Source organism: Castor canadensis, chromosome 13 (assembly GCF_047511655.1).
Source record: "Castor canadensis chromosome 13, mCasCan1.hap1v2, whole genome shotgun sequence".
NCBI lineage: Eukaryota > Metazoa > Chordata > Mammalia > Rodentia > Castoridae > Castor > Castor canadensis.
In genome coordinates, this window is record NC_133398.1 from 10,699,169 (window position 1) to 10,714,657 (window position 15,489).

The following is a 15,489-nucleotide window of genomic DNA, read 5'->3' on the forward strand; positions in this document are numbered from 1 at the left end:
ACTGGAGAAATAAAAAATAACAATATTGATGTGTAATACCTATCATTCTACAGAGCGTATATCAAACTAAATTGAAAGTGATGATGCTAAGTGAGGCATAATTGAAGATTATGAGGGAGGAATGGCAACAATTGAAAACTCACTAATTCATTCAACAGTGAAATTGATTTCTTCTGACACCTCCAAAATTTCCCGCTGATTTTATGTGTGCAATTCACAAAAGGATCTTTGCAACTTCCTACCCATTTTGTAGGAGCAGGGCTTAATAGAACACTATTAAATTTAGTTTATAGACATCCAACTTTTACTATAAGTAAAAGGGATTATAAATCCCTTAATAACTTGCTTATAAGTAGCCTTTTATCATAGGTAGAAATACATTAACTATCAATCACTTATAAGATGGGTGAATATTTTATGCATGAATACTAATTCACCTGAAGGGTCCTTTAAATTCATACTGTAAGAATCATCCAGTTAAGGGTTGGGAAAGGAGGAGGGAAAGATTTAAAAAAAAAGAAAAAAGTTATAGGCTTTAACTAGACGGAGGCTCAGGGAAGTGGGCTATTGGTGCTTGGTGTGAAACAGAAAGGGAACGTTTCTTTGTCTTAAAGCAAAATCTCTGCGTGTCACTGTGTATGCATAGATGTTTAGGTTTTTATAAGAGCTCTGATATCATTGATAGGATAACTACTTAGTATGTGACCAGTCCTGACAACAGAATCTAACATCAGAGATTTTTCTAGGAATTATTTTCCCTCATGTTGAATGGACTAAATCTATGTAATTGAGATAGAAATAAAAAACGTCATGTAATGATGTTGTGCCAGATCTTTTACTGATTTGTTTGGTGTCTAGAGTTTTATTATCTCTGTTGTCCAGGAATCTGTCAGCATAATTTTTTCTTGCGTTTTACTTTTCATTGTATTTTATCTTTATTAGCATATAGTAGTTGTATAGGGGGGGTATATTGTGACATCTGTATATTTATAGATGTGCTTACAGTCTGTCTTAACTAAATTCATCCCTCCATTGTTCTCCTCCCCCACTTCGTAGAACAGTTTCAACAAGTTTCATTGTTCGGTTTTCATGCATGAACACAAAAACACAGCTACCATATTTGCCTTCCTTCTCCCTCTCCTTCTGCCATCTCCTTCCCGTTAGCATTAGTATCCACCCCAGGATAGTACCTGCTTTACCTTCCTTTTTTAACAGTCATTTTTTTAAAGTGTACATTGATAGTTCAAGGGGATTTTGTCTTGGTATTTCAGACATGTTTATATTGTACTTTCGTTGGAAACTGACTGTGAAATCTGATTCTTGAAGGAAAATTCAGGGGTCTGGATCAGTTAGAAATTATTTGCCAGTTGGGGATCTGGCATATGTAATGAGAATTTAGGTAACCAAGTTAATGCTTGGAGTTGGGCAAGTGAAAGAGATGCTTTCAAACCATCCAGTGATTAGTTTTCAGCTATAGGCATTAAAACCCAGAACTCTTGACCTCGGGATGGTACTGACCAGATGGGTTGAGAGTTAGGCCAGATGGACAAGGAATCCATAATAGACACCAGGGCATACTAATGGGTTTTATCATAGTGGCTAGCACCACCTATAACATTCAGTGTACATTTTTGCCAAGAGCCTCTTTGAGTACCCAACCTGGTGACAAGGTCTGAGGTTGTCTGTGTATTCTTGTCCTATCTATGTTTGGCTATGGGACTGGTCCTGATGGTTTATGTATACATGAAAATTATTAGTTTAGGGCCTTTGGGAAGCAGGAATTGAAAATGACATTTTTGAATGTTGCTTTGTGGAAATTAAAATCATTCCATAAACCCAGAGTGACTATTCCTTCACCTTTCCCCAGTGAAGTTTTTTTTTTTTTTTAAATTTTTATTTTGGTCAGTTGTATTTGAATAGTTTAGGTGCTGGGGCACTTTGGTGTAATTCCAGGAAAATAGATTTGACTGGCTGTTTGATTTCATTGAGATCAGGATTATATCACTTTTTAAATTTTTTTTGGATAGGGTCTTGCTGTATAGCTCAGGTTGGCCTTGAACTTGACGTCTTCCTGTCTCTGCCTCTGCCTCTGCCTCCTGAATGCTGTAATTTCAGGTGTGTACCACCACACCTGACTCAAAATTTTATTACTTAGGAAGTTTATAAAAACATCCCTGAGTAAATTCATTTCTGGCATGATTGAGTGAAGAGGTCAACAAATTTCTCCCAAAAGTAACTATAAAACTAGACAAAACTGTCAAAACAACAAAAAGGCTTACAATAAGTTAAGATGTCTTTATTCATTAAAACCACCAATCTTGGGATAAGATCAGCGTGAGTTTTTGTTGTCTGGAATTGTTCCCATTTCTCCTAGCTGACAAGGCAGATGTATTCTAAGACACAACAGCAGTAAGTTAGAGATTCATAACAAAGAAATCTGATATGCCCAAATATTTGAAAGTAAATAACACACAGATCAAAGAAGAAATTCCAAAGCAAATTTAAGTATATTTTAGCTGAATAAAAATGAAAATACAGCATATCAAAGTTACGGAATACAAGTAAAGATGTGCTTAGAGAAGGAGTTACAGCTTTTATAATGATTATCTTGCTTTTATAATTTCCTAAAATGCAATAGATAGTTTCCTTTAACAGTGAAATAAAAGAAAAATAGAGAAAAAAAGCCAGAAGTTGTTTCTCTTAAAATACCAACAAAATTGATAACCCCCTACCTAGACTGATACAAAAAATCAAGAGAACAGAAATTATGAAAATCAGAAATGAGAGAACCTCATTACTCTATTGCAATTAAAAGTACTTAGAAAATTTCATCCTAAGAAATTAGACATGAAATGGACAAGTTTCGAGAAGATACAAATTTAACAAAACTGAAGAAGAAAAAGAACATATGAACATACCTACAGCAATTAATGAAAATGAATTAAAAATAAAAACTTTCTTTCAAAATGAATGTGAGACCCAGGTGGTTTCATTGTTGAATTCTGTAAAATAAAATTCAAGAGGTAGTAATACTAATCTTTTACAAATTCATGTGGAAAATAGAAGGAACACTTAGCTCATTTTATGGGCACAATATTGTTCTGATAATAAAGTCAAAGATACCAGAAGAAAACTGCCAACCACTGTCTCTTATGAACACTGGCAGAAATTCCATTTTTTTCTTTGTTTTGGGCAATAGTGTGGTTTGAACTCAGGGCTTTGAGTTTGCAAGACAGGGGTTCCCCCACTTGAGCCATGCCTCCAGTGATTAATTCCACTTGTTAGAGCACAAATGGATTGTATATAGCCCTGGAGCTAAGGAATAGCTTTGATTTTTGGTGAAATTTGTGAGCCTACAACTTTCTTAGGTGTTTTTGTTACTTTCTTTCTTTTTTTTTTTTTTTTTTTTGTGAAACTGGAGTTTGTACTCAGAGCTTCATGCTTGCAAAGCAGGAGCTCTATGGTTAGAGCCACATCTCTCATCTATTTTGCTCTGGTTATTTTGGAGATGGGGGTCTCTCGAACTTTTTGCCTGTGCCAGCCTCGAACTGCTACTTGTGCCCATATGTAAATAAGTGGGTGGCTGTGTTCTAGTACAACTTTATGCACAACAATAGACAACTTGCTCACAGATCATAGTTTGCTTTATTAGTAAAATAAAGGTTAAAAATGCCATATGATTATCTAGACAAAACAAAGCAAATTATTTGACAAAATTCAACATACACTCCTGCTAAAAACTTTCAACAAACTAGAAATAGAAGGAAATTTCCATAATTTGATGCAGAGTATCTATAAAAAACCTATAGGTAACATAATATGTAATTGTGAAATACGGAATGCTTTTCCTTTAAGATTGAGAACAAGACAGTTAAAACTGTCAATCCTTAACAACTCTTTCAACATTGTTCCAGATGTCCTAGCCAGTGCAATAAAGGAAAGAAGTGCATCCAAATCAGAAAGGAAATTTAAAACTGTCTTTATTCATAGAGGACATAATGTTTTATATAATCCTAAAAAATTTAGAAAGAAAAAAACCCAACAAATTCAACTGAGTTAGCAATGTCATAGGATACCAGAGTAATATGCAAATATCAATTGTATTTTTATATACTAGCAATGATCCAAAAATGAACTAAATGTACTAAAAATCCCATTATAATTTCATAAACAGAATGAAATACTTTAACAAAAGAAGCACAAGATTTGCATAATAAATACTATGAGATACTGCTAAGAGGAAATTTAAGACATCTAAATAAAAGGAGAAACATTCCATGTTCATGGATTGTTAATATGAATTGCCATGTTAAGGTGGCAGTTCTGTACAAATTAGTGTATAATTCAGGGTAATCTATAAAAATCACAGCTAACTTGAAATCATCAAGTCACTCCTAACATTTATATGGAAATGCAGTAAAGTGGCTAATAAAACCTTGAAAAAGAACAATGTTGGAGAACTTAACACTACACAGTTTAAAAAATTACTCTAAAATCATGATGATGACAATGTGATACTGGTGTAAGGATGGCTCTGGAACTGAACTAAGAGTTTAGTAACACAGCCTTGTGAATATGGTCAATTGATCATTAAAAAAGGTATGAAGACAGTACAGTGAAGGAGATGATAGTTTTTACAATTAAACCTGGGAAAATTTGGATATCTGTATGCAAAAACCTCTCCCAAATACCAATCAAAACTGAGACCCTTACTTTATACTGAACAAGAAATTAACTCAAGTACTTCATACACCTAAATGTAAGAGCTAAAACCACAAATCATATTGAACAATAGCTTTGCAACCTTAGGTTAGGCAAAGACTTCTTAGACGTGGCATCAATGGCCCAAGTCACAAAAGAAAAAAATTGATAAATTGGCAGCATTAAAATGTAAAGCTAATATTTCAAAAGACATCATAAAGCAAATGGAAAGATCAGGCTCACTGCTGGGCATGGTGGCACATGCCCTTAATTTCAGCAGAAGGGATGAGGCAGGAGGGTGGTAAGTGTGAAGCCAGTATGGGCTACATAATGAGACTCTGTCTCAAAAAAAAAAAAAATCTACGGATTGAGGGAAAATATTGGTTAATAAAGGAGTTATATCCAGAATATATAAAGAACTCGTATAAATAAGACTACTCATTTTTAGAAATGGACAAAGTGTATCATTTCATTTATGTAAAATACCTAGACTAGGCAGCATTCTTGGAGTTGCTAGGCAGTGTGTGGAGTAGGTGTTGTTTAATGTGTACAGAGTGGACAGAAGTTCCAGAAGTGGTCAATAGTGATGGCTGGACAACACTGTGAGTAACACTGTGGAGTTGCACGCTTTATATAAAGTTTTGTAAGCTAGATGCTCTGGTGCGTGCCCGTCATCAAAGCTACTGAAGAGGCTGAGCCAGCAGAATGGCTTGAGACCAGCCTGGGCAGCATAGCACACCCTCCTGTGCTGCTGTCCATGATGTTGCAACATTAAATTCAATAAAAGGCTTCTTGGGGGGTGTTTTAAAAAGGTGCATTTTATGGATTTCTTATCAAATAAATTTAAAGTTTTAAACCCTGGGACAAAAGATTGAAATAGACATTTCATCACATAAAAAGCTGCTCAATGTCATTAGGCATTAGGGAAATCCAAATTAAAATAGAAATGAATATCCACTGTATGCACTCTGGAATGGCTATGGGCAAAGATCAAAAGGTGTCTAGAAAGTGCTGATGAGAATGTATAGAAATCAGAAATCTTGTGTTTTGCTATTATGGTAATATAAAATGGAACAGTCACTTTGGAAATCAGTTTAGTAGTTTATTAAAAAGTTAAACCTGCCATATGATCTGGCAGTTAACTCCTAGATATCTTCCCAAGAGAAATACAAACATATGTCTACACAAAACAGTTTGCAAATATTCACAGTAGCATTATTCATAATAATAAAAACCTAGAAACAAACCAGATGTCCATCAGCTGGTGAATGGATAAACAAAATGTGGACTATCCATAGAATGCAATGCCCTTCAGAAATAAAAAGAGGAGTGAACTATTTACTGATTCTACAATATGGATAAACCTGAAAATCATTACACTAAATGAAGGAAGCCAAAATTAAAGGAGCATGTACTGTATGATTCCATTTAGATGAAATATCCAGAAAAGGTAAATTTATGGAGCCAGAAAATAAATCAGAAAATGTGGCCATGCATTGTAGTGGGGTTTTACTGGAAATCGGCTAAAAGGGGCTTTCAGGGTGAAGGAAATGTTCTGAGATTTTAGTGATGGTTGCACAACTCTAATGAGTCAGTTATTGTAAGTGTATAGTAGATTAATTTTATGGTATATAATTATACCTAAATGGTGCTGCATAAAAAAATGCCTGAGATTGGTTTGAAGTAGGGAAAGGATGAGGCTTCTCTGGATAAAATGGTAATGATTTTTATTACGCTGGGGGGGTACATTGTGGCATTTACAAAAGTTCTTACCATGTGTCAAATGTATCATACTTGAATTCACCCCCTTCATCATTCATGGTTTAAGACTTTTGATTTTTTTTTTTGGGGGGGGGGTGTGGTACTGGACTTTGAATTCAGGGCCTTATGCTTGCTAGGCAGGGTGCTCTTACTGCTTGAGCCACCCCGCCAACCCCAAGATTTTTGACTTTTCTTATCAGTCTTTTTTGCACTGAAGCCAGCAATCCCAAAGCTTTATCCTGTTGCCTGTCCCCCATATAGAGTCTACTAGAAAGAAACTTGTTTAGGAGGACTGAATCATTTGGAGTGTGTTCTGATGTGCCCCAGAGTTACTGACATCAGGCTGATGCAGAAAAATCCCACATTACAGGTTAATTCTCTGTAGGCATCTTGTATACATGTGCTCCTGGTTGACAAGTGGGCAAGACTGAGGAAGAGATGGGATTGTGTCTATACTATCACTGAATTGGAGAACCCAAGAGTGGCACCAGCAGACTCCAGAATTCTTTAGGTTGTACCATGTGCTGTTCACAAAGCACTTTTACATGTGGTCTCCTTGAGGCCTCACAGTGATCCTGTGAGACAGGTGATATCTTTATTCTCCTTTTTACAGAGAAGTGTAAAGATTACAGGGTGAACAGCTTGTGGAAAGAACACACAATTATGCCAGAGCTGGACTTAAATTCAGATTTTCTGATTGAAAATATTGCATATTTTCTTTCATACTTACTGTTTTGCCTTGATTTTCTATTGGAAAGAAGGGAGAAAAGACATGGACTTTGATTTTTTTTTTTTTTTTTTTTAAGTAGATTTAGTTGAAATGTGTAAATTCATGGGTTCTATTGCAGGTATAAAAGATAGGTTTGTCCTATTACCTAGTAAATACTAAACTTATGTGTATCTTGGAACTGTGATCTGTGGTGCAGATGGCTGAAGGTATACTATGCTTAGTTTGAGGAACAGAACTTTTCTGAACTTGTAAACAAATTGTGCCAGAAATTGCAAGAAATTTATTTGACAAACTTTTTTTGGGTATCTCTGCCATGCCAGGCCCCTGGCAGGACATCGGATCATAAGGCCGAGTTAGAACCTGCTGAGGTATAATCTGAAAGAACAGGAGTAGGCTGGAATTTCCCTCATGGTCTTCATTCTCTGAGGATGACATGTGTTTACTCTCCAGAGTGACTGCTTCCTCTGTGGATCTGGAGCCCATTATTTTCTACTGGCCCTGTAACTGTACTTTCCACAGGTCCTCTTCCCACTCCCCTCTGACCCTTTTTTTTCCTTTGAGACAGGGTCTCACTATGTAGCCCAGGTTGACCTCGAACTCATAATTCTGCTTCAGCTTCCTGAGTTGACAATACACCTGGCTTTACAGGTCCTTGTCTTAATAAAAATAATTCACCTTCCTTCCTTGTGTGGATATTCTATCTGCTTTTTAGCCTACTGTAGGGTAGATCTTGCATCTAAAAGAAATCTTTGCCTTTTAAGAAAGATTTGATCAGCCTTGTGTCCAGTGGCTCATACTTGTAGTTCTAGCTACTCAGGAGGCAGAGTTCAGGAGGATGGCATTTGAAGGCCAGCCTGGGTAAATAGTTCATGAGACCCTATCTCGAAATTACCCAAAACAAAAAAGGGCTGGTGGAGTGGCTCAAGTAGTAGAGTGCCTGCCTAACAAGCATGAGGCCCTGAGTTCAAACCCCAGTTCTGCAAAAAAAGAAGAAAAATCACATTTTTTTTCTTTATGGCAATACTGAAGTTTGAACTCAGGGGCTTGCAATTGCTTAGCAGATGCTCTACCACATAGCCATACGCCTAGCCTTTTTCTTGCATTTATTATTTCTTAGAGAGGACCTGAAATTTTGCCCAGACCAGCCTCAGACTGAGATTCTTTACAGCCTCCCATGTAGCTTGTATTATAGCTTCTTTGTTGAGATAAGGGTCTAACTAACTTTTTTGCCTTGAACCAAGATCCTCCTGTTCTCTCCTCCCAAGTAGGTGTGAATACAGGTGTACTTGGCCCAATTATTTTTTCCTAATTGTTGAAATAATTCATGCTTATTGCTGAACATTTGGAAGATATAGAATAAGCATAAAAAAATCACCTCAATTCTCCAATTTACACATTACAACTGTTAACATTTTTGCTTCTAGTCTATTTGAACTTCCAACCTGCTTTTTACTTTTTATCAGATAATGCAGGCCTGGTTTTACGCACACATATTAAATTATTAGCATTTGTGTGTCAGGTCCTGGATGAGATACTTTACATGCATTCTTACTCCTCAAGCAGCTCTGTGAAGCAAATACTGTCATAGCAATATATACATATGCATTGCAAATGACAGTTATTTAAAGGTTAAGTAATTTGCCAAAGTTCTCGTAGTCAATAAATAATAGAACTTTTTTTCCCCTATTTAACCTAAGATCTTTATCATTGCAGAAGCCTATTTATAGCCATGATAAACATGTCAACATTTTTCTCTCCAAAATGATCAGCAATGTATATGACACACAGACAGAAAGAGTGTAATTTAGATACTGCCCCATACTCTGGCTTTGTGTCATGACCTCTTTTACTGTATTCTGTGCAGTTTAGCTACACATTCAGTTCTGTGAAGACACTATGCTGTTTGATCTGTGCATATACCATCTACATGCTTACCCTGTCGAGCCTACCCAGGTAATTACAGGTGCACTTACAAAGTCTTCACTTCCTCAGGGAAGCCTCCTTGACCCTTCAAACCGCTAATATCGACTGATCCATTCCATTGTTTACTCCCAGAGTACCAGGTTTTTATCTTTTACAGAGCTTTTCACATGTACCATTAATGATGTGTTTGTTAGAATTTATCCTGCCCTCTTCACTGTTTAATTTTGTTTGTTTCACATATCCTGTTTCTTACTGCAGTTCACTTGTATGATAGATGCCCAATAACTACTTGTTACCGCTTGCTTTCTTTTTGTACTTAGCTCATTCACTTAGCACCATGCTTCTCAATCTTAAGTATGCATCCTATTTTATTTTGATGTCTGTTCAAAAAATGAACTCCTTTTTCTCTCAATTTAAAATTATCCATTTAGTTCTTAGTGCACACCAGGCTCCTACTTGGCATCATTTATTGTCTTTTCTGTTTGAGTCAGTTCTTTGAAAAGAGCATCTTGTATATTGATGTGAAAAAAGATGGCAGCAGTATTTTAACTGGAAGATAACCATCATAATTTGTGATGTTAATATACATATATTCTTAAATGTTTCTGAAATACTTATGAGGATATATGGGAAGAGGTTAACTAGTAGATGGTAGTTTTCTTTTGTATTAATATTTCTGTCTACATAGTGCTAAAAAAGTTGAGATTCCTTTCCTTTCCACTCTTTCTGCCTCGGTTCTGATCTAGTCCAGATCATTTGGCAACAGAGACCTCTTTTTTCCCTCTCTCTCAGATCTCTCCTTTCTCCACTTCATCTGGTTGGCACATCTTCCCAATCTTGCTTTCATTCTCTCTTTGCCAAGCTCAGCAAGGTGCTCCCTTTCTGCACTAAGTGCACTCAATGTAAATTTTCCTACTTTCTCATAAGGCCTTCTGCAGTTTGTCCTTTTAGCTTTTTTGGGCTGTTCCTCATAACTCTAACATAGTCTTTGAGCTATTCTGTTCCTATCCCCTATACATGCCCTGAATTTTCTCTGTTGTATGTAGATCTGTACTCACATAAATGTCTTCCATCCTGTAGCACTTAGTTTGGGCTTAGAGAAACTACATGGTATTTTGGTGGTTGACATACACAATTTGTTTATTTATTTTTATTTTTTGGCAGTATTGGAGTTTGAACTCAGGGCTTCACGATTGCTAGGCAGGAGTGCCATCACTTGAGCTATGCCTCCATCCCAAAATATGTGATTATTTTATTGGTAAATTTAAAGCCTGTTGATTTTCTTTGTAAATTAACAGTATGTTGTCAAGTACATATTTTGTCATTCTCTTCTAATGTTTTCAGAAAATTTAATTGGCTAAAAATAAATGCCCAAAATAGACAGCATCGTGAAAAACAGCAATACATGGAATGCTCTTTCTTGAACTCAGGGCCTCTCGCTTGCTAGGCATGTGCTCTTAGCACTTGAGCCACTCCGCCAACTCTTTTTTGTGATGGGTTTTTTTTTTTTTTTTTTTTTAAGATAGGGTCTCACGAACTGTTTACCTGAGTCTGGCTTCAAAGCACGATCATCTTGATCTCTGCCTCCTGACTAGTGAGGATTATAGGCGTGAGCAACCAGCGCCTGGCTCAGATTGTTTCCTTTGTGTTTATCAGTGTGACAGAAAGCGCTTGGATTTCTATAAATTTCCTCCAGATTTAACCTTGTTCACTCATTAAGGCTCATTAGGTAGATTTTATTCTTTTAATTAATTAATTAATATTTTGGTGGTACTGGGGTTTGAACTTGGCTTCACGCTTACTAGACAGGCACTCTTAGATTTTAGTTTTGTGATAGCATAAACCCAAGTGCATCTGCTTCTATAAAATTATACATTAGACACAATTTGATGTCTACTTGGCTATATAACATGGTGATAACTTTTACATATTTGGAGAAAGATACTTAATAGCAACACAAGTGTAATGACACCTGTCTGCACTCAGAAGAGTGGTGGCAGCGAGGTTGGAAAACAGTTGAAAAGTGGATGGCATGAAGAATGGTGTAGTAGGAGGGAATAGGTAGCCAGTGGTAAGCTGGTAGGCTTAGTTTAGCTTTGCTTTGGACCAGCCTTCAGTAGCTCAAGTCACCTAGTGAGCTTGTTCAAATATAGATTCTGGGGCCTTGTTTTTGGAGAGGAGACTCAGGAATCTGTATTTAAAAAAAGCAATTATATATAATTGTGGTTTACAGTCTTATACCTAAGATTTCCTTGAAGAAATTTTGGAAGGCTAAATTGACAGGATTCTTCTGTTGACTTGTGTAACTTAGGAGAATCTGTTTTTATCTTAGACTTAAGGATATGACGAATTTATGACTAAAGTCCATGTTTTCTTTTCATTAGCATGAAAGATGTCATGGCTCATTATAGTATCGGATTTAGAAAGTTGGTATTACATTTTAATTTTTGTTAAGAAAAAAATGTCAGTCTCACTTAGGTGTCTTGGTTTTTTTTTTGAGGGTCATGGTTTGCAAAGGTCAAATGAATGGACTTCATAACTTTAATCAAAAGAGAACTTTTATGTACATTTAGGCAACAATCAGGACATTCTTAACAAAGACATACCATATAGCCCTTCAAAAGGATGAGGATGATAGAAGATTCTTAGGAACCACATTTGGGCAAAAAGCAAAGTGTGGAATTGTAGGTATAGAATGAGCTCGTTTGTATTTAAACCATCATACAACCTCCCTCCCATCTTATAGATATGTACCTATCTGTATGTACATAGACAAAAGGGCATAAAATAAAATTTTCATTTGTTCTAGTAATATAAATTTGTAAGTTTATGGGTGATTTCCACTGAGGAAATGGATTGAAGATGATGACAGATTTTAATTTTTAGTTCATATATGAATTTTTAAATAATGAACGTGATTCTTTTTTAATTTAGAAATTAGGAAAGCATAAGTTTTTATTTTCTTTATTTTACTATTTTTGCAAAGAGGTTTTATTGTGATATTTCCATATATGTATATAATGTATTTTGCTCAAATTCACCCCATCTATTACCCTTTCTTATCCCTCTCCCCTTTAAACAATTCGTAATGGGTTTCATTACTCTATTTTCATATATGTGTATTAAGTACTTTGATCATATTCATCCCCTCTTTATCGTCACCCCCCCCAACCAGTTCCAGTTCCCACCCCCAAACTGTCCCCTTGTTTTACGTTCGTGTCACTTTTTAAGTCTAGATTCTGCATATTAGAATATGCAATATTTGTCTTTTTTAGTCTGGCTTATTTCACTTAACATGATCATTTCCAGTTCCACTCATTTTCCTGCAAATGACATAATCTCATTCTTTAAGACTGAATAATGCCAGGCAGTGGTAACTCACACCTGTAATCCTAGTTATCCAGGAGGCAGAGAATCGCAGTTCAATGCCAGCCCTGGCAAATAGTTTGCGAGACCTTATCTTGAAAAACCCTATTACAGAAAATTGGGCTGGTGGAGTGGCTCAAGGTAAAAGCCCTGAGTTCAAGCCCCAGTACCCGGATTAAAAAAGAAAAAAAGGCTGAATAAATACTCCATTGTATGTATGTGAATGTACACTGCTATGTGTATGTATACACACACACACACACACACACACACACACACACACACAATCACATTTTCTTAATCCATTCATCAGTTTATGGACACTTGGGCTGATTGCATAACTTTGCTATTATGAATAGTACTTCTTTAAACATGGGTATGCAAGTGTCTCTATAGTATGGTGACTTACTTCTTTGGATATATGCCCAGGATTGTTATAGCTGGATCATATGGTAGTTCCATTTCTAGTTTCTTGAGGAACCTTCATACCAGTTTTCATAATGGTTGCACTAACTTACATTCCCATCAATAGGTTCATTTTCCCAGCATCCTCATCAGCATTTGTTGTTTGTTTTCTTGGTGATTTCCATTCTAACTGGGAATCTCACTGTAGTTTTGATTTGCATCTCCTTTATAGCTAAGGATGTTGAACATTTTTTTTCATTTCACATATTCATTGGCCATTTGTATTTGAGAAATGTCTGTTCAGTTCACTTGCCCATTTAGTTGGATTATTTGTTCTTTTGGTGTTTAATTTTTGGAGCTCTTTACGTATTAAAGTTGTTAGTCCTTTGTCCCTTGAATTGCTGGCAAAGATTTTCTTCCATTCTGTAGGTTGTCTCTTGATTCTTATAATTGTTTCCTTTGCTGTGCAGAGCTTTTAATTTGATACAATCCCATTTATCAGTTCTTTCTCATATTTTTGGAGCAATTCAAATCCTACTCAAATCTTTTGGAGCAATTCAAATCTTCAAGGGTCCCACCTATGTTTTCCTCTAGTAGTTTCAAAGTTTCAGGCCTTACATTTTAGATCTTTGATCCATTTTGATTCATTTTGAGAGACAGGTGTAGCTTCAGTCTTCTACATGTGGACATCCAGTTTTCCCAACACCATTTGTTGAAAGAAGCTGCCTTCCAGTGTATATTTTTGGACAACTCTAGCTGTGTGATGTTATTGATGGTCTTATTTATTCCATCGGTCTGTGTCTCAGTTTTTGTGCCTGTACATGCTGTTTTTGTTACTGTTTGTGTGTTGATATTATATCATGTTACTTTGCCAAGAAAGTGTTTATCAGATCTAAGAGTGTTTTGGTAGAGCCTTTAAGGTCTTTTAAATATAGGATCATATAATCTGCAAATTGAGACAATTTCACTTCTTTCCTATTGTATCCCTTTTATTTCTCTTGCCTTAACTGCTCTAAGAATCCAAGCACTGTATTGAATAAAAGTGAGAGTAGACACTTTGGTCTCGTTCCTGACTTTAGAGGAAATGGTTTCTGGTTTTCCCTATTTAGTATGATATTGTTATAGATTTATCATAGACAGCCTTTGTTATGTTGAGGTACATTCCTCCTATTCCTAGTTTGTTCAGGACTTTTATCGTAAAGGGATGTTGAATTTTGTCATAGGCCTTTTCTGCGTCTATTCCATTGGTCATGTGATTTTTGTCCCTGAATTCTATTTATGTGCTGTATTATGTTTATTGATTTGAATATGTTGTACCATCCTTGGAATGAAATAACTTGATCATGGCATAAGATCTTTTTAATGTGTTGTTCAATTTGATTTGAAGTCTGTGTGAATGAACGTGTTTAGTAGTGTTCCTTTCCTTTTTTATTTTATGAGATAGTTTAAAGAGCAATGGTGTTAGTAGAATTCATCAGTGACTTCATCCATTTCTTAACTTTTCTTTGTTGGGAGACTCTTTATTACTGCTTCAATTTCTTGTTAAATCATTGGTTTTCAAATGTGGTGTGGTGTCAAGGTGCATATAATTTCTTTAAATCTAGAACATTGGAAAAGGAAAAAAATTAAGGGACTAGGAATTTAGAAAATTTTCTTCCTCATTAGAACCAAATAAAAAAAGAAAGGTTTTAGCTCGTTTAATGGAGTCCCACCCAGAACCCAGAGTAGGATAGCTGATGTATTCTGATGACTCTTTGGGAGTTCTTTTGCTTTCTTGGGCTTTTTGGTCCGCAGTTTGCATTCATTGATCAGTGAGTCAATTCAGATTCAAACCCACCGACAGCAATGAATGTTGAGTGCAGCCATCAGTTTGTGGCGTTGCCTTGGTCTTCCACAGCTCCTAGCTCCTCTTTTCTACATTTGTTTTTGGAAGTACTTGTATCTTAGTAACCATCTCCGTATGGTTGAGAGCCTAATAATTATAAATAACATTGGCACTAGAGCTGAAAGTAGAGAAACTGTAAGAAGGAAGGAGGTCTTGGAGAACTTCATAGGTTAGCTCTGAAACACAGGGAGTGGTTGAGTATTGGTGTCTGGAAATCAGAGCTCAGAGACCATACTTCTTCCTGTTTTCAACTGAGAAATATAAGTGTTTTTTTAAGGTAAATTAATACAGATTATGTTTGGAGTTAAATAATAATTTGTATATGGTGAGCATTTGCTGTGTGCTAGAAATGTTCAAAGCACCTTATACATCATCTCAGTGAATCTCAAAAATCTATGAGGTAGTTAACTTGTCCCCAATTTTACCTATAGGAAAATAGACTCAGACCCAGACAGGGTTGTATAGCTAGAGGGTTAAACCAAGATTCATTTCAGCTCTTTCTGACTCCAGAACTTTTTGCTTGAATTTAATAAACAAATAAATGTATGTAGGAATGGAAATAGGTAATAGCTCATACTCTAACTGGACTGTGTAGATATTGGACAATTATGTACTCTTTTGACTGATTAAATCCTACCCTGTCCCTAAAGCAAATTTTGCATGAGTGTGGGAGAAAAGGGAATAAAATGTTTGACTAGGGTTTATTCCAAAAGCAAGT

General features: G+C 35.9%; 1 protein-coding gene and 1 long non-coding RNA gene across 3 annotated transcripts in view; one reads left to right on the forward strand and one right to left on the reverse strand.

Moving 5' to 3' along the window:
* Window positions 1–15,489, forward strand: part of Nr6a1 (nuclear receptor subfamily 6 group A member 1) — a 209,277-nt gene that overhangs the window by 53,112 nt on the left and 140,676 nt on the right. The gene's annotated exons all lie outside the window — the stretch shown is intronic.
* The window catches only part of LOC141415834 (uncharacterized), a 44,057-nt gene continuing 30,540 nt past the window's right edge, over window positions 1,973–15,489 (reverse strand). Inside the window, exon 2 of the long non-coding RNA XR_012440791.1 lies at window positions 1,973–14,486. This is a non-coding gene — a long non-coding RNA (uncharacterized lncRNA). The remainder of the gene's footprint in view (window positions 14,487–15,489) is intronic.